Genomic DNA, 19,473 nt, shown 5'->3' on the forward strand with positions numbered 1-19,473 from the left:
ATAGGTGAAATAGATCCGTTTACACCGATCGTCCCAAATGGTCAAGGTGTAATGTTCGCTAGCAATCGTAAAAGTAAATTAACATTCAAACAGTATCTTATGCCGGCAGTCACGTCCACTTCTATGTGGACAACGAGACTTGACTTTAATCGGGCTAACTCATTCATAAGAGCCTAATAAAATAAATGGCGACCGACCTTATTCGTAACAAACAGAATGAATACGAATCCACACGCAATGTGTTCGTTAGTTTCGTGTTAAGCCCTCGTATCCAAGTTCTTAATAACAGGATGCTGCAAGAAGTGTCTAAAGCAATCTCGAGTGTCCTTGTCTTGTTCTTGCTTTCGTTCCTAACTCTCGAAGTACCATAATGTTTTCTAATTGAATTTGTCCCTTGCCCGTCTCAAGTTGGACGAGGTTCGTCCAAAATAATTGCTCCAGCCATTAACATTCCGGCCTGTACCGCTAACGTAACTTTCTCGAGTGGGTGGAATACAACATTACATTAGGAGACATGAATTTCGTATGTTTGGGGATTTAATGAAACTGCGGTTGTGCCAGATTTTCAAGTACGTTCGTAAAAGTTTCATACGAATAACGTATCTAAATAAACAACAATCAGAGATGCTGCATGACCTCTCGCGAACCGCGTCCCGGAGCACATAATGGCATTGTTACAGAAACGCCGACAATGGTTTCCATGAGGGAAACTGATGCTTCATTCTCCATTCATGTGTCAACGGCTCGCACCCGAACAAGGGGTTATTGATCTGAAAATATAAAAGGTTCTCTCTGGCCATTGTCTTAAGCGACGACGTTTCTAGGATGAAACAGGGTAAACGTGCCCAAGTGGCCGTTTCGTTGCTGTATAGAGTTAATAGCTGCACTCGGCCGTTCCTCTCAGATGTATTTTTGAACCGATATTGCTTTCGTTTCACAATCGACATTATATTTGCGGTTCGCTTTTGATATAGATGTATCTGTGTTAGCCAATGCCTGCTCTGCTACAAGAGCATCTTTGATTTTAATTTATCTTTGGCAGCCGTATTTAGTTTGACCGATAAGTATTACAGTTTCGAGGTAGCCTGTATTACCTAAGCTAAATAAACTCACAAAATCGGTGTAGACCTGTGGAAAGAAGAAAAATAAACATCCTCAGCGTATAAATAAGTCGAAACAAAACAAGCTCTGTTAATATCCTCACATTACTTTTTTCTGGGCAACAGACCTGAAAAAATCTTTTCATAAAATCTTTTTTATTTGCGAAGCTATGTATTTCGGGGACTGTCCAAAACCGAGTTATAAAAATATCTTGAAGAATGAAACTGTGACATTGAGCTTCTCTAAATCGGATGGCCGAGGGTAGTTATTTATAATTTCACGCCCACTTCTCACCGCTATGCTATACAACGTCATGAAGCAAGAATTTTCTATTTGGGAACTTTATGAGTGGCAAGTTATTCAAGAGTTCCAGGATTTTGTCGCATCGCCATCTGCATAATACATGTACTAAAAATATTATGGTAATGAAGTACTGCAATGAAATAATACCTTCAAGTATAAAGTTTGTTAATACAAATTTACAGGTAGTTGAGTCGCTGCCGAACGTCCAGGGCCATTTCCCACGGTGTCTTGTATTCCATCATAGTTGGTAATCACGAATGTAACCACAATAATATGATTATTTCCTAATACGTTCGTTGGAGGCATCTATCATACTTGATGCGCTTGCATGTGACCTTTCAACATGACTGATAATAATTTGGTGAAGGAGTTGTTATTTGGACAACTTACATGTTGTAATTATAGTTCGGCCATTCAGAGAATGCGTTCCTGACACGTCGCGATTGAACTGACGACGTAACTTTGCAATGGCGTTGCAGTTACGATAAAAATATTTTTGCTGGTTGTTTACCGTTTTAACAATTGAGGAGCATTAAAACAACATTATTATATCAATAATCAATGAATGTTATTACGTCGTCAGTTCAATCGCGACGTGTCAGGAACGCATTCTCTGAATGGCCGAACTATAGGTACATTAGTATAGCTATTGTGTTGGTTGTTATGTAATATATTGGCAGTTTTTCATATCTTTCAATTTTTACAACAGTTTGTTTTTACACATTAGTAATTTAACAACTCTGTCAAATTACTAAGGTGTCATAAATACAAAATTCATATTTTTCACAACAAAGACTTCCCATACTGGACAAGTTATGACGACAATGTCAAGCTGCCAAATTATAAATATTTTAATATTATTGAAGCAAATATTTAGAATACGCAAATCTAAGAAAGGCCCTAGAGAACTACTTACACAAACAATTTAATTCAGACAAATAACTTTAGTAACTCTCATGTGCTATTTATTCTTCTTTAACCTAGAATATATTCAGGAAAAAGGTAGACATAATGGTTTCACACTCACCCAAACTAATAACAGAAATATCATCATTGTTCCATATTCGATCTCCAATCGATATACAATAACGATACAAGTCGAAGCATTGTGTTATCGTGAAAATAGGTCGACGAGGGATAAAATCCTTTATCCGGATGATTTTACTGCGTGGGCAAATAACTGAAATATAGCATCGATGCCCTTCGCTTATTTATTTTATATGCCTATGAAACTTACATAGACATGATCCATATTAGACAATTAAAGAGGAAGAAATCTTCGAGACATTTTTATATTACAAAAGTATTAATCAGGTAGCACCGGACCAAAACAAAAGATATACTACTTCATCTAACACTAGGGTTATCGAAGACAAATTCCTACCAAGATTGACTTTATGCAAAGCAATTTGATGGTATTCAAATAACACTTAAACGCTGACTCTTCCATACCATTATCATAGCATTCCCTTGGGACCTTTTGTGTGTTTCTTATTGAAGAAAGGCTATTGCTGCATGCCATAAAAAGAAGTAACCCTAAGCTGAGATAAGCTTGAGGATAAAATTGTTCCAGGGACACATTTTATTGCTTCTGGAGTGGAAATAGCCATTTTACGAGTTGCGCAGAACAGGCTTGGGCACTTAAAAATAGACTTAGCTTCGTGCGTGTGATATCAACTGACCTATGGTTTTTCTTTTACTATTTTGAAACTAAATTGAAAATTAATCAAGATGCTAATTCTCTTAATGTTTTTGCACCTGCGTATGTTTTTAACATATTCTAAATTTTCGAATGTTGATAAATATGTCAAAAATCCGCATGGTCAGAGTCGATGAAGTTCGACATAAAAATAACAATTTATCTGCGAATATCGCAAAAAAACACGCAGACCAAATAAACTACGCTATTCAAGCAAACAATTTAGGTAATCTACGAGATTTGGCTACTGAATTGCGAAATTTAGCCGAAATCCCAGTATTACGCAGGCTTGCCGCAAAATTCGTTCATCGTCGGGTGAATTCCCGACGATATACGAAACATAAAATTAGGCCGGGGATCCGCAGTGGTCAACGATGGCCGCTCAGAGTTAGTTTCTGAATTAGTTAACATTGTTGCTATGACAATAAATATATTATTACTTGTGGGAAATCTACGTGGTTTCGTTAGAAACGACATTGTGGCCAAAAATATAAGGTTGAAAATGTGCCTCATGTTGAATTCATAGTGAATCAGGAGGATGGGTGTTGATTGTAAATAAAAACGAAAGAACAAGACATTATAAGAAAAAGAACCACATTACTATGCCGATATAAACACGATTCCCGTTTCATTTCACACACGGGAAGCACAAAGAAGATCTATCAGCGGAAATTAACAAAGAACTGTAGCAAACAGAAGCACAGTTTGTCGCAAATAAAAACTTTACCACTGAACAAATAGCAGCTTTATCTGCGGATCATTATGAAGTTATTGAACAAATCACCTGTCACATCCCAGATGTTTGCGCGTGCCTCTTATTCCGTCACAACGTAATCTCTTCTGGTTGATGGAATGTTTCCACAGAGACGCAATCTTCAGTATTACGCGATGCCACGCTAAAATACAATGTTATGTAGTAATGCTTCCTTATTATCCAAGTGATGGTGTGAAATTGCAATATAATGAGTCAGGTAACGTTGGGATAGTACGATGCGTCAATAACGACATTACGCTTACTCTTATTGAAGATGCGTTTATTCGCAAGCTTTTCTATTTAACGCTTCTTGTACATAAAGGGATTCATGATGTTGTTTAAAAATGTACAAGTTACACCAGTTGTGAAGTCACAAATGCTTTCTATGATGATGATAATGGGTCAGGTCATTTGACTCTTCAATCTCACGATATTTAAACGAACTATTGTTTTGAACAGTAATCTCTAATCAGATTGCGTAGTGCGTAGAGATTTCGTTCACAATAGACAGCTGATGAATGTCAATAAACTCGTTTAATAACAAACCTTACAAGTTGCAAAAGTTTTGAAAACATTACAGGAACTTGCATAACAGCCCACTGATCAACTCAGAAATTCACGAGTAAATAAAAATGCCACTAACATCTTCGCTCTGTCTGATAACAGAGAGCATTTGGGATTCAGAAGATACTTTGCATATTCACCTTTTAAAAGATTTTAGTTTGTTTAAGAAATATCTCTATGACCTTCATCAGTCAAACTGTTAGGTCCAAGAACGTACACTTTTTATAATAGATCCTAACAGGTTTTTATATTTTAGTCATCGATTTTTTGACCACATCGTCAGAAAATTTATTTCCACTACTGTAAAAAATATCTTGTTCACCAATCCTCCGTACTTTGTCGAATAAAGCTGACTAAAGAAGAGACGACTTTTTCCCATATTCTGAGAGAAAGTTATTTCCCTCCAAAAACGTAGGCGTTTAATTTGAGCTCGTGAAGTAATAATGTTATATCTCCCGAATCTAATCAGGTGGAATCGACCATAAATTATTTTATGTTTCTTGATATCGCCGCTCTCTATCATATTGTTTATTGACATAGATTCTTTACTTTTACTATTCATTTGATGTTCCTTTCTGCATGAATATAATGTATATATCTGTCAATGTTTTGATATGTTAAAAAATTGCTAAATTAAAGTGGGTAAATAACCCAGTGGCCCCTGAATCTAGCAAGGCGGTCCGTTATTGTCACACTACATTCGTGTTCTATTGCGGTACTTAGAACGGATATTTTACTGCATGTTTCGTGCGTCGCATCCGCTAACCGTATGACGTTTTTATCTGTCTTTCGAGAAAAACGTATGGAGATGCTCAAGCGAGTAATTCCAACACTTCTAAAACAACCGCACTGAGGCTAAACAAGTTTACGTTTTCAAGAATCATGCTGTTATTGTTTATTCGTCGAAATCCGTTTTCTTGTTCTTTTACATTTCGCAAAAGCCGTGATTTGGTTTGGAACTGTTAGATTTATTTTGGAGAGGAAATATAACGAAGTGCATTACCATAACAAACAGTATGCAGTGAACAATGTGCCCGGAACGACGCTCCAATTATCGCGGACTGTGGTCGCGCCCGTGCGGGGCCAGCCAGCATGCACGCTAACATTAACCATACCGTAAAACTAACCAAAGCTAAATAAATAATTTGTTCCGAAATAGTACTGCAGTAAAAGTGTATAGACAGATTGATTATACTAGCTTTTTCAGGCTCCAAATAAAACTATCTGAACGGATTTATTTACCGTATTCGTTCATTGTTTACGTTTTCTTTTCTATTTCTCTAACCGCGACTGCTCGAATGAGGTTTTGTGTTCCATCGTGGTTTTAATAGAAAATCGGTTTTCTCCATTGAAAACAGAATCGATAGTCATGCTCAACTAATATGAAAGTAGCGTCTCAGACTTGGTAATGAGGGAAGTTTGCACACGTTATTTATAGCAACTAATTTATAGTCTTCACAGAAAATTATGCAGAAAATCACTGATAATTATGCATTTTTCAAAATAGAGGATGGAAGGTTGCTTATAACTTTATTTGCAAAAACTTCCGACATCAAATTACATCATAGGCCCATCCTAAACTGTACCATTTACATAAAAACTAACTTTCAAACTAGACAAAATTACTGTGTATTGCGATAAATGCAATGCAAATTAGTCCTAAATAGTGCAAATTACTAGTTTGTATGCAGTAGCACATCTTCGCTGTGTATGGTAAGTAGCATAAGTACTGCACGGTGAGTTTTAGATGGTATCAACAGTTTCCGGTCCGCCAGGCCACAATGAGGGCTCGAGCGGAAGCTCGGCGCGTGCGCCGTGCAATCTACCGACACTATAATAGCCCATGATTTTTTATAGCGGAATCGTGCTATAAAAATAGAGTAGACACTTCAGTAACAGGACTTCACCGTTTCTTACAGCTACATGACTTATTCTATAGAGCTAAGGAACCCAGTCCATTAAACGTTGAGTTCACCTAATATGGCAGGACAACTGAATTAAGCAGAAACAGGATTAATCTAAAGCTATTTAGAACATGATTTATAATGTGCGAACCATTTATTTTCTGTTCTGTTTATGGAATTAGAGCGATACAAATGAATAGGATTAATATAGGTCGCCTACGTGATTTAATTTTTATACATAATTTGTTTAATCCATGTAGGCAGACTTATTGGTCATAAAATTATCCTATTCATTATCTTCACACCGAAATGGTCATACAGTTTTTTAATTGACGTTTGAAACTGGAATATGTGTATTCGAATTTGGAAGACAACCTCTTTCAAAGCTAACAAAAAATACTGATTTAAAAATGGAAGATTATCCCATTATGTGTGTTTGATCAACAATGTGTGAACAACATGTGGTGGTCCATAATGTTCTACGCACTTATGAGGTCGTGAGTACGATAGAACACGTGATCGTTCCAGCGACTAGCCGCAGTGAATGCCTCATTGTTGGACCTACCATTGAAGGATACGGTCAAATGGGTTGTGAGCGATGCGTGAGCGCCGTAGCGCACGCTACTTTCGAATATCACAATGTGGTAGAAAAAAGTTTGGCACTTAACAAAAACACAAGGCTACTATAATTTGGGCAAAAAGTCGATTGATGGACACTTGAATTGCGTGTTTCAATTTCAACATCTATCAAACAAGCAGTTACCTTTAGCAAAATGTTAAAAGAAAAACTGTGTTATTGTACACCAATCAAATTGAAAAACAAACAATCGGTACCTACAGACGACTGTCTGCAGGTTCGCAAGAAAAAAGGTAACCAAAAAGTCAGGTATTGATTTCTTTAGTGTGTCCTACACGGAGGCATTGTCCCACAAGTTCGCGGTTACGCAGCTCATCCTGCCTACACAGTCCCCATTCTAATATAGAATATATTAAGAGCAGTAATAAAAGAGACGGGACTACTCGTAAACAATAATTGAGTTGAGTTTGTGAGCTTCTGAACGGGTTATGAAGTTATCGAGTTAGAACAGTTTCAGAACAAGTCGTCTTTTATTTATTGCGACACTCCTCTACGTACTCCAAAACAAAGGGAATGTTTTATTGGTGGACATCTAGACAAATGTTACTCGGTAAATAAGTTTTACTACTTCACTTTTAGTGTAGTTTTTCTTGTTACTCTCAAGAAGGAAGGTCATAAAGGCGGTAGGCCAGAAAGTCGCAGAATACTGACCATGCAACTTCACACACAACTCGCATTGTTGGGAATAATGTTTATGATCTGTCCTTTATGTATAAAGAAATAATGAAGGACCATTAAAAGGTTTTCTAGGAAAAACAGATCAGTAAGTTCTATTATTACTTGTTAATAAACAATAGACCACAATTGATAGTCTTCCTTCGACTTCACCACATGACTCTCCTACTTGCAATTACCCTTTAAGTATCCACTATATTTTATAACTGATAAAATCTACTCCTAAACGGGTTATAAATTAGGCTTGTCAAATATATTTTATAACAATGTAATAAATTCACAGCTAATAAAGTGTACTGTGAGATTTTACAGCTGCCATTGTGATATTTGTAACAAGAATAACAATTTAAGACCATGTTTCTCGCGTGTTTAACATTCGAATAATTACAAAATATATTACAATGAACAATATGATATTGCGAAAGTTTTAATTTGTAACAAATTGTTTTAGAAACTTTACACTTTTCGCAAGTTCTCGAAACTCACTTGCCTAATTTTACCGCGATTTTGTAGAAACGAACTTTGTTTTTCTTTATTCTAATTTCAAATTCAAAAGTTCAACACATGTCAAGCCAGTCTTGAACGTTTCGAAAATAGGAAAAAAAAAACAGTTTTATGACCGTACACGAATAGCACGAGCGTAAAAAATCCTAGTACTGTTAGATCCGCTACTTTAAACATTACATTTTTATTTTAAAAACGGACACGATGTTAAAAAAGTCGCTACATCTTCCTGCTTAAACCTCTCTCTGATTGATCTCCTTACACTCACGGATGGCTGTCAGATTCAAACCCTAAATGTTCTCCTTGAATGTAGATGTAGACGTAAACAAACAGTTAGCATTTTGAGATTTAAAGCAATGTTTACCAAAACAAATTAAGCTATTTAAGAATCCAAATAGGAATCTCAGAAAATCTGAAATTCTTATTACGATAAAAATCTGAAAACTTGAAGGTGAAAGCGGCATTTCTCAGGTGGAAAACGTTTCAGGCAGAATAATTAAATTCACGAAAATATAAAAATGTTTTACTCACATAACTAAGTAAGATAAGGTTAGTCTGTCATAACATTCCATTTCACAAACTTTATTTCTTACGCCTCCAAATACTTTCATGGAAGTGTAACATTAATATAAATTAAATAGGTACGTGACGCAACTTTTTTAAGAATATTTTGAAATACACTGACCTTTCAGAAATATACTATATATATTTAAGTCACGTGAAAGACTAAAAGATGATGCCTAAAGTTCATTAACAACTTTACAAACATTCATAAAAGGAAAATATCATCCAAACATACCCTTTCCATTTTCATTTCAGAATAACATCAACGTTATATTTTCAATTTCCAACATCCTCCTTGTAACTACTCTACTACCAGCATCGTAGCTTATTAATGTTGTAGGAAGCAATTGAACTCAGGCGCATAGCAACTAGCACTTATCTAATTTAGGAGACAGATGCAGAGAACTTTATACCAACTATAGTACGATATATAAGGGGCTATAGTTACGACTGGAGTCTGCAATTTGCTTCCACATTTAGATGTGACGCGATGAAGCGCCGTATACAGCTAGACGGATAGTCGGCTTATTACGGAGCTAGATTAAGTTTTGTTGTTTATTTTCTTAGTTTATACTCGAATGGATATTACTAGATACGATAAAACTGTACGTTTGTGTGTAGTACTTAATGTATGTACCTACCTACGCAATGATATGGAGTATTAAGCGGGATTGGACATAGCCACGGTTGTATGGTACGCAGTCTTAGTGCCTGTCTCATACTTACTTAATAATAAGAGAAGAGCTAACAGTAACTATGCCAATGGATCGGAAACAAATGTCTTGAAAACAATTTCATAAAAGTATTGCAAATTCATACGCATGACAGACGCTTACGTACCTATTTAAATAAAAAGTGCAAATGCTTCAATTATGTCTAGGTATACTCTCTTACAATCGTAAATATCACAAGTTTATCGCATAGCTTATTCAATTATTTCCACATCGTACCTACAACTTGGGAAAAGGCTCGGAGGATGATGAGGATGATGACCTACAACTAAGCGGAATCTTGCAAAGATACGTTAAGATTACGTAAAGCCGTAATGACACGATTCCGTTACGGTTTACACGGAACGACATGCAATAACTATCTTTTGAATATATGTAATTTCTTGTTTTTAATTGGAAATTGCCTTTATAACCGTAACCTTTTATGAAACATGCTCGTAAATACATTGACCGGTGCAATATTCTTATAGTAACTACTGGTGAAATGTAATCAATTAAGTGTGATAAAGATCGAGTTTTCTCTGGTACAATCTTTAAGATTTTTATCTTCGCAATCCCGTCTTATGAGTACCTGATCAAGATACCTCATGTCAAAGATTATTTCATTTTAAAGTTATTATTTGTTTAACAGAAAATAAAAAGTCATAACCAAATTAATATTTCCACAATATAAGTAAATCCTACTTTATCCTACGATGTTTCAAGTGAACGACCAGTTTTTGCTAACAAAATGATGTTTTGCAACATTTTTTGTAGGCTCCGGCTCGATTGTTTTTGTGGATGCCAAAAAAATCAGGCAATACCATCTATCCGGCCGTCCAAAGTTTTTTTTTGTCTAACGAAATGTAACAACAGCTGATGTTATCAACGATATATTTTCAAATACGCGATGTTTGTTTGAACACTTTATCCGATGAGAGAAAAAGTTACGAACTTTTTAATTCTGCCTCCCTGTATCCGACAAGTTAATTATTCAACTTTACCTATACAAGTTTTCGTCGTCAATGTGTACACTTTTGCAATTAGCAAATAAAATTCCGTCATAGTTCAACTTGCATGAAACCAGATGAAAGTTCTAGACTATTCAATGTGAACAAAAACCTATTTTATTTACGTTTGAACCCAAATAAAATACAGCTAGTTTAATGAACAGTTTTTCCAGAAGGAATTCAAATCAGTTTCCCCAGAAGTTTTGTAATAAAAATTAATATTGAACAAGTAACTTCAAAGGCGCTGCAGACTTGCAATTATTATTATGAAACTGCAAGACTGGAAAACATTTCGAGCGTAACTTTATTTAATAAACTTCGTAATCATAATCATTACGCGTTTTAACGAGCTGCGAGTACAAACTCGTATAGTTACTCATATAAATATCCATTTGCAAAATTAAATGAGGTAAAACAAAATAAAAAGTTCCTGCAAATATTAGAACGAGGAAATGCTAGTTCATGGATTATTCGGTGTGAACAGTAATCAATTTTAGACGGTTAGGAACAAAAAGGTCGTTGACATAACACAAAGGATTTGTAATCTGTGGTGGCTATGACCTGTCACGCTCCTCAGGCAGTAATTTTGAACGCTAAGACAAAGTCGTGATTTGCTCGACTGTAGACAGGTGGAAGTCGGGAACAGCTGTGTGGTAGCGAAACGAATAAAATGCTGCGCTGTCTATCAGAATCGAATCACCGAATGAAATTTGAAAACAGCAGCGGTACAACGATTCCTTTAAAGCATAAAGTCGTATTTCGATTTTGATATCAAAATATTGGAAGGGATTTACTATTGCAAGCTAAGAATTTTATTTCAACGTTAGCTGAATAACAAATTTCTACAGTACACAAATATACTCAACATTTTAAAAATAGTTATGTTGTTTTGTATTGAGAAAACTCATTACTTTAATGACTATGAGCCACATTCATACATTGTAAATTTTTGGTGTTTTTCGAGAACTTATTTGTGCTATGCTATTCATAATAAAAATTTCAAACTACTACCTAGCAAAAACCCAAAGCACGCTTCATTGATTGCGTTAATAATACCAGCCACAAATAATTACACCAGTTAAACCATGGAGCAAAATCAGAAACTGAAAATTATATCCACGTTCATGACCACATAAATTAATACATTTGAAAGTTTACGTTTTTGTCCTAACAATGTAATTAGTCTGTGCCTGGCACGGTTGCCGGAAAACTACATTTTACATTTAAATGCTAGTAAATGAAGTTGTGATTTTCATGCTATTTACAAACCGATTGTAGCTACATATGTACATGGTTTCTGGAAAACCCTTTGTAGTTTTACTATCGATTGAAGTTTATTTATAACTGTGTTCTCTGTTTTCAGATCAAACTAGTTGGAGTTCATTGGTACGTACAGTTTTGAGCTATATTTTCATATTGCCAAAGGTGGTTTTTAAAGAATCTTTAATTCGAGACCTAAAATTAACGATTAATCAAGCGTTACACGTAATAATTCTCCCATCATCACAATATAATTGATCCGAAACAAACAAAAACAATAAATGGGGTAAATAGCAGCGGACGTTTGAATTTCCATAGTAATTGCTAATTAGCAACGAGAGAAGGATAGGATGGAACAAAAACAAGTGAAGATTGACCCATATACCGCTCTAGTGGGCCGTGGCTCCATAAACAGAGTACTTGGAGAGAGGGGAGCCATGGAACTGGCTATAATTGTGCGCCATATTACACATTGATGCCACGTTTGACGAATGAACGAGGGGAAGTTATATACCGCTTGTTGAACGCAGTATAATAGTGTAAGTTCCGGGTTTTGTCATTGATACAAGAGTATCTAGACAAATATGAAATATTACTCTGCAAGTGACTCTCATCTAGACTACCATATCGTCTTTTATTATTTTTGATTTTCTTAACCAATATCTTGGAATAAAGCTGACACAAAATAAACGCACCTCTTTTCCGACTGAGCTATGCATAAATTAAATAAAGAACTGATAAAAAACAATTGACACGCTACGTAAAAAAGAGTGCCGACGGATCAGTCATAAAAGATTCCTCGCGATACAGGATAATACATTAAAGGTATCGACTCTATCATCTCTCATGAACGTAAATATCTCAGTGAAAGGTACTGCTATTCAATAAAATATGAAAGGAACGTGTAACAGGTCCGATACTGTCTGCTTTCGTCAGACTGTCGTCGAGCCACAAAAGCTGGAAATAATTGACTGTATCGATGATATCCATAAATATAACAGACACTCAAAATATCTATAACTCAATATCGAGAGTTGCCGACTTCAGATATTCGAAATCTTATTCAAAGATCAAATACGTACTCGTAACAGTTTTCATCTCGTATCGCAAAATATCGAATCAATCAAAGTCGCAACAATCTTGCCTCTAAATCTATATCCATTTGTCACTGAAACAATCGTAAAATGATTGAATAACAGCAGCTGTCAGCTATATTTAAATCAAGTGACTTAGAACTATTCAAGGTACAGGTTTCAGGCGACACGAATACTTGAGTGTCGTTTCGGATTATGTAAGTCCAAGGGCCCTTTGCTTTACGCAATGTCCATTCTGAGTTGAATAGCTTTCGAACTACGGCTGTGACTTGACAGTGTTGAATAGAAACAAAAGACGTGCGAGTATATTGCCTTTAAAACTAGATTTAGCAATTAACAAAAGGCTTACTTTGCCGTACATCTTATATTGTAGCTACGTCTAAAATAACTCGAGTTTTCTAAAACAATAAGCACAAATCCGTTCAGCAGCTGGCGTGATTAAATAATAAACATAAATCCAACTTCGTTTCACAGCAGCCACCCATAAATAAGCAACAAACTTACTCTAGTTTCTCATGAAACTTAATAGAGGAAATGTAATTTCTTCTTAAGCATGAAACATATCAAGTTGATAGCCTCACCACGTGTTCGTATGTCTCGTATACATATGCAATAAGTAAAGGGGGTGCGTGTGAACATGTAGGAGGCAAATTCACATGAACACCGACCATTTTGAAAGACCCCTGCCACTTGAAGCAGCTGTGTTTCCCCCGAACTTCTCCAAAGCGATCGGTGGGGTAGGGCAGGTCAAACTACAATGGGCGTTCTCTAAAAGCACAGATTAGCGGGACATATGGGGTGTGGGAATTCATCCCAAAGCAAGGTGCAACCACCCCTTATACACGAACTCTATAAAAATAAATACAGCCATAAACCTATTAAATTACGTAGAATACAGAACTGCTAATTGGGTACTTAATGTGGGAATCCGCAGTATTTTCATTGCAAGTTTAATTACGATTTCATTTGCACTTTTTCTTCAAGCATGTTTGTTGCAAGCAATTCGATTTAATTTATAAAGTGTTAACTTCGATAATGACTTTATTTAACGTACAGGTTAATACAACAATATCCCATAAAAAGGTAAACAAAAGACTCGATCCAATTACAATTTCACCTATATTTACAACAGACATACTCCCCAATAAGGCCGGGTACACATTGCGAAGCTATAACAATAATCAGCTGTGTTTATTGTTCAACACCTGCCTTACACATATGACGGAAGATATTATAAAAACTACAACATGTGCAAAATAGGGTGTTTCCTGTCATCTGCGAAGATCATGCGTACATCCAAAATTCACTAACTTAATGAATACTATTTAAAATCAAATATAAGTAGAACGTAGAGTTAAAAGACCTTTTGATGGATAGAATAATTAGGGTTTATTAGATTATAGTCTACCAAAATTATACCAAACATTTGAGCTGATTTGTAAATGAAATGAAAACAACTAGTTAATGCCTTTAATTAATTCGTCTACCAAATGAACGGCTTACTCGGGGCGTTCACCTATATTATTCTACTATTCCATTTGAATAATCGGAATATTTTAGTATGGATCAAGAAGCTAATATAATAAAGCAGTTAATAGTACAATTTTGCTCGTTACCCGCTAAATGTTAGGAAGAATATCCATATTTTATCTTCTCTCATATTAGAATACTTTATATCGCAATAATACTCAACATTATCACTTTGGGTTTCATGGCTCACTCTCGCAACGCATAACGTCACCATTTTAATATCATGAAATTATTTATGACGGTACAGATTTAGTTATAGAGACCTTGTATAATAAAATAGCATTACTAAAATATTTTCCCATGGCTATGGGTTGTGTCATGGTGGAGTATAATATATAACTACACATCTACGCGGCTTTGTCGGCTTGCATTCAAATAAATATTTATTAGAGACTAGCTTCTGCCCGCGACTTCGTACGCGGATCCTGTCCCTTATGCCAGCGACTACGGGGTCAGCAAAATCAAAGATCTGAATAGTCTGATATTGCATTTTAAGGGCCCGTTGACTTGGAAACAACGGAATACGCATAACCATTAGAAACGCTCCATATATTTATTTTTTGTACTTTAACGGCAAAAGCACAGCAGACTAAACAAAACGCTGAGAACTGAACCGCAATAGACGTGACCATAGGGATAAAAGTGGTGATTCTAATTAGTCCGCATTTAAGTTGTGAGTGGCAAAAATATTAGGTACACGTATTATTACGTAAAAAATCATTAAATATATGACAAAGTCGTGGTGACTTAGTGGAAGTCGTGGTGGTTTAGTGGGTAGAGAACCAATCTCTCAAGTATGAGCGTGTGTCTTTGATTCCAGGTCTGGCAAGTACCTGCCAATGCAACTTTTCTAAGTTCGTATGTACTTTCTACGTATATTTTGGATACCAATGACCGTTATTTGGAGGGGATGTTAAACTGTAGGTTCCGGCTGTCATTGAACATTCTTGGCAGTCGTTATGGGTAGTCAGAAGCCAGTAAGTATTACCAAGGGGTGTTGGGTTGAGCGGGTAACCGGGTTGTGGAGGTCAGATAGGCAGTCGCTCCTTGTAAAACACTGGTACTCAGTTGCATCGTGACTGGAAGTCGACCCTAACATAATTGGGACAAAGGCTCTGGAGATAATAACGACAATAATAATGAGATACAGGCACCACAGGACATCTGAGGCTGATGACGGGGAGTAGCGACCCCGCGGGGCTATATATACTGAGTTCTCCAGGGAGAGTATACTGTCCCCCATCTCCGGCCGGTCGGAGTGAACCATGACGGGGGTAGGTCTCACGCCTCTGACTTGGCTTGGCCGTCCAGAGTGGAGTCGCTAGAGCAGGATTAGTAGCCCTGCTCGGAGGGTAGGTGCTCATGGTAAGCACAGGGAGCGCGTAATCAGCGTTTAAAGTCCACCGAGGTATCCTCACCCTACAGCCGCTCATGTACCTGTTGCCCTCTTGTTGCTATTCAGTGACTGGTTCCCGGGGGCCCAGTAAGTGAGGTGGCAAGTCTCCACCTGCTATTTTTACATGTACCTAATACATTGTCATCCACTAACATCCCATCACAATAGCCCAAGTACTTTTCCTCCATAGTTAGCAATAGTTTAGCACAGAACCGGGGATTGTCTTTTTTTAACGACGTCCACCGGGGATTGTCCTTGGGTTCATTTTTATAGTGTATAAAGGGATAATCGTCGGTTTTGTGTCACCATTTCATTAAAGTTGTCTCAAAAGGGCTTCAGCGTGTTGGCTTCGGCCCCACGTTTGCCTCCCAAAAATTCGGAACTCTGTAGTCCCGAGGTCTGGAAGAGACATACAAAATAATAATGAGATATAACGCAACAAAGTCGGAGAGTGGGGGCTCGTGACGCCACGTCTAGGTATGTAAAATTTGTACTAAGCAGTGACTTAACACAAAATTCAAGTGTGTTGTATCTTCGTTATTATTTGTTTGTGAGAGAGAGAAAAGAAAAATACGTGTCCATTATTTTAGGGTTATCTAAAAGACGGACTAATTACTTTTTTTTGATTCGCCATACCTATTTCATAACATTCATTTCTATACATTTCAAGTGTAGTATTGCTCTTGAAGTTCCACATCAGGTGTTCCAGATCTTCGATGTTTATACGTCAATAGAGAGTGCTTATCAGATTGAACCACTTTTGCTAAAACGTCATATCTTCATATGCTATAGTCTAGCTGGGCTCCTGGAGTTCCACATCAGGTGTTTTACATCTTCAATTTTTATAAGTCAACAGAGAGTGCTTATCAGATTGAACAATTTTTGCTAAAACGTCATACCTCTATATGCTATAGTCTAGCTGGGCCCCTGGAGTTCCACATCAGGTGTTTTAGATCTTCAATTTGTATAAGTCAATAGAAAGTGCTTATCAAATTGAACAACTTTTGCTAAAACATCATACCTGTATATGGTACAGAGAAGCTGGGCTCTTGGGGTTCCACATCAGGTGTTCCAGATCTTCAAATTTATTATCTCAGCTGAAAATGCTCATTACATGAAATAATTTTTGCCATGGCATCATTTTTGTATCTCTTATAGTTTTGTTGGTCTGTTGGAGTTCTGCATCAGGTCTTCAAGTTTCGAAGATAAATTATAGCCTATATGTTGACCAGGCTTAATACTGATACAACAAAGAAAAAATCATTGAAATCCGTTCAGTAGTTCGGAAGATTAGCGTGTACAAACAAACAGACATACAGACAGAATTTTTTTTTTGGATTTGTGCTCCATTACTGTTTCTAAACCCCACCCAATTATTATTTTTTTAATATATTCAATGTACAGACACAGTTTTTTTACAGATTTATTATATGTATAGATTTGGATTTCTACAGAATTGGAATTGAACTCCAATGTTTTAAAACTTTGGATCTCGAGTTCAATAAAAACAAACGAAAAGCTTGATTCCTAGAAACACAATGTTATTGAAGATACTAATATTGACATTACATAGGTAAATAGTGTTAACACAGAACTGAGTTGACAAAGAAGTATTCTTTAAATAAAATGTTAGTCATGTTGTGGTCACGGACAGGACAGGAATATTCCATTCCTTCTCATATAAATTCCAGTATCCTTCGGAACAATTATAGTACAAAACTATGATGCAATTGTCCGGTTTTACGATGTATCTGACCACACAAATATCATATGTAGCCTACTTCACACATATTTAATTTATTTACATAATATTTATATACATCTTAAACCTAAAATTTCAAACTACACAATCAAAAACACACAATTTATATAATATATACATATATACAATTATCTATTTACATATAAACAACATCACTACACTCACATGCATACTACCTTAACAGTTGATCGGGTAAATTTATCGATAGTCGATGGTCGGCATTTTATCGACATAGCCCTCCGCACTAACACCTATGCAATCGCGGTGTGCAAGCGCACTCACACGTACGCCAGTCACGACCACGCCTCGACGCGGAGCGCATGCTTGTCGCTTTAATATTTCTAACGCTTGCTATCACATGTATGCTTTCCCTATTGTGCCTTCTGTTTAATCTGTATGCAAATTATATGCTGTGAAATAGTGAGTGGATATTTATTCGAGCAACCAACCAACTCGTGCACACATCCAACAACTATACTGGTGACCCCGTGAAGAGCTATGGAAGGGAATGCAGCAAAGGAGCCACGAGGCGCGGCAACGTCACCGCTGCCCGGCACTAGTGATGGGGTGATGTCGATCGACCCGAGCAACGTGTTCAAAGTCGGCGTACGAGTGCCTCCGTTTTGGGCTGAAGAGCCGGAAATTTGGTTCGCACAGATCGAGGGACAATTTAGCATAGCAGGTATTACTAGTGACGTTACCAAATTTAATTATGTCATCGGTCATCTCGAGAATCAGTACACCCGAGACATAAAGGATATTATTATTAACCCGCCTGCTGCTAATAAATACGAGAAGCTGAAGACCGAGCTGATCAAGCGACTCACCGCGTCCAATGAGAAGAAGATCAAACAGTTGTTGATGCATGAGGAGCTTGGTGATCGCAAGCCCTCTCAGTTCCTTCGCCACCTAAAAAGCCTGGCAGGTCTTAATGTCCCCGACGATTTCTTGCGGACGATATGGGTTAGCCGCCTACCACATGGCATCCAGACGGTGCTCGCAGGTCAGCCAGTAACAGCTGCTCTCGAAGACTTAGCTGACTTAGCCGATCGAGTGAACGACCTATCTTCATCATCTCCGAAGGTCGCTGCTGTAAGCGATGGTGTCCCTAGCTCCGTCCTGAGTGAACTAACTAGGGAGATTGCTGAGCTTCGTCGACAGTTCCAGCAATTGTCTGCTCGAAACAGCCGTTCGCGCTCCGGTTCTACCAGAAACACTCGCAGAAGTTCGAGGCAGCGCTCTCTATCGAACTACAGAAAATTCCCAATCTGCTGGTACCACAACAAGTTCGGAGATAAAGCCAGCAAGTGTACCCCGCCCTGTGACTACCGGTCGGGAAACTCCAAAGGCGGTCGGTAATGGCCACTGACGATTGCCTTTTGTCTGCTAGTGGTCGCCTGTTTGTCACTGACCGATCTTCGAAGACGCAGTTCCTGGTCGACACAGGGAGCGACCTCTGCGTGTTCCCACGGTCAGCGCTTCATGATCGTCGTGCGCGTACGGACTACAGTTTGTGTGCTGCTAACGGGTCTAGCATAGCTACCTACGGCTGTATCAATTTAGATTTAGATTTTGGTTTACGTAGATCTTTCCAATGGCGTTTCATCGTAGCCGATGTAACAAAACCTATAATAGGCGTAGATTTTTTGAATTTTTATAGCCTTATAGTCGACTGTCGTAATAAACGCCTAATTGATAATGTCACTTCTATGTCTACGATTGCCGCTGTAGCTAATTGTAAAAATATTTTTTCTGTGAAGGTCGTGACTGGTGAGACTCGGTATCACGAAATTCTCAACGACTTTCCTGAAATTACTCGACCAGCTGGTAAGCCACACACCACACCACACCAAACTGTACACCACATACGCACGACACCAGGCCCTCCAGTTTGCTCCCCACCTCGCCGTCTAGCACCGGATAAGCTGAAGATTGCCCAAAAGGAATTTCAGTCTATGCTGGCCCTTGGTACAGCTAGACCTTCTGAGAGCCCGTGGTCTTCACCT

At 37.4% G+C, this 19,473-nt stretch overlaps 1 protein-coding gene across 3 annotated transcripts in view; it reads left to right on the forward strand.

Annotated features, from left to right (window-relative positions):
* LOC124634940 (ADP-ribosylation factor-like protein 4C) overlaps positions 1-19,473 on the forward strand; it is a 52,188-nt gene that overhangs the window by 6,828 nt on the left and 25,887 nt on the right. The window contains exon 2 of one of the 3 annotated variants that reach the window (XR_006984944.1): positions 11,789-11,811. The exons of 1 other annotated variant lie outside the window; for it this stretch is intronic. The gene's annotated coding sequence lies outside the window, so the exon portion shown is untranslated. Of the gene's footprint in view, positions 1-11,788; positions 11,812-19,235; positions 19,295-19,473 lie in introns of those variants that run through there. One more of the 3 variants, XM_047170637.1, reaches the window with a different exon arrangement.

The sequence above is a fragment of the Helicoverpa zea genome, chromosome 12 (assembly GCF_022581195.2).
Source record: "Helicoverpa zea isolate HzStark_Cry1AcR chromosome 12, ilHelZeax1.1, whole genome shotgun sequence".
Lineage (NCBI taxonomy): Eukaryota > Metazoa > Arthropoda > Insecta > Lepidoptera > Noctuidae > Helicoverpa > Helicoverpa zea.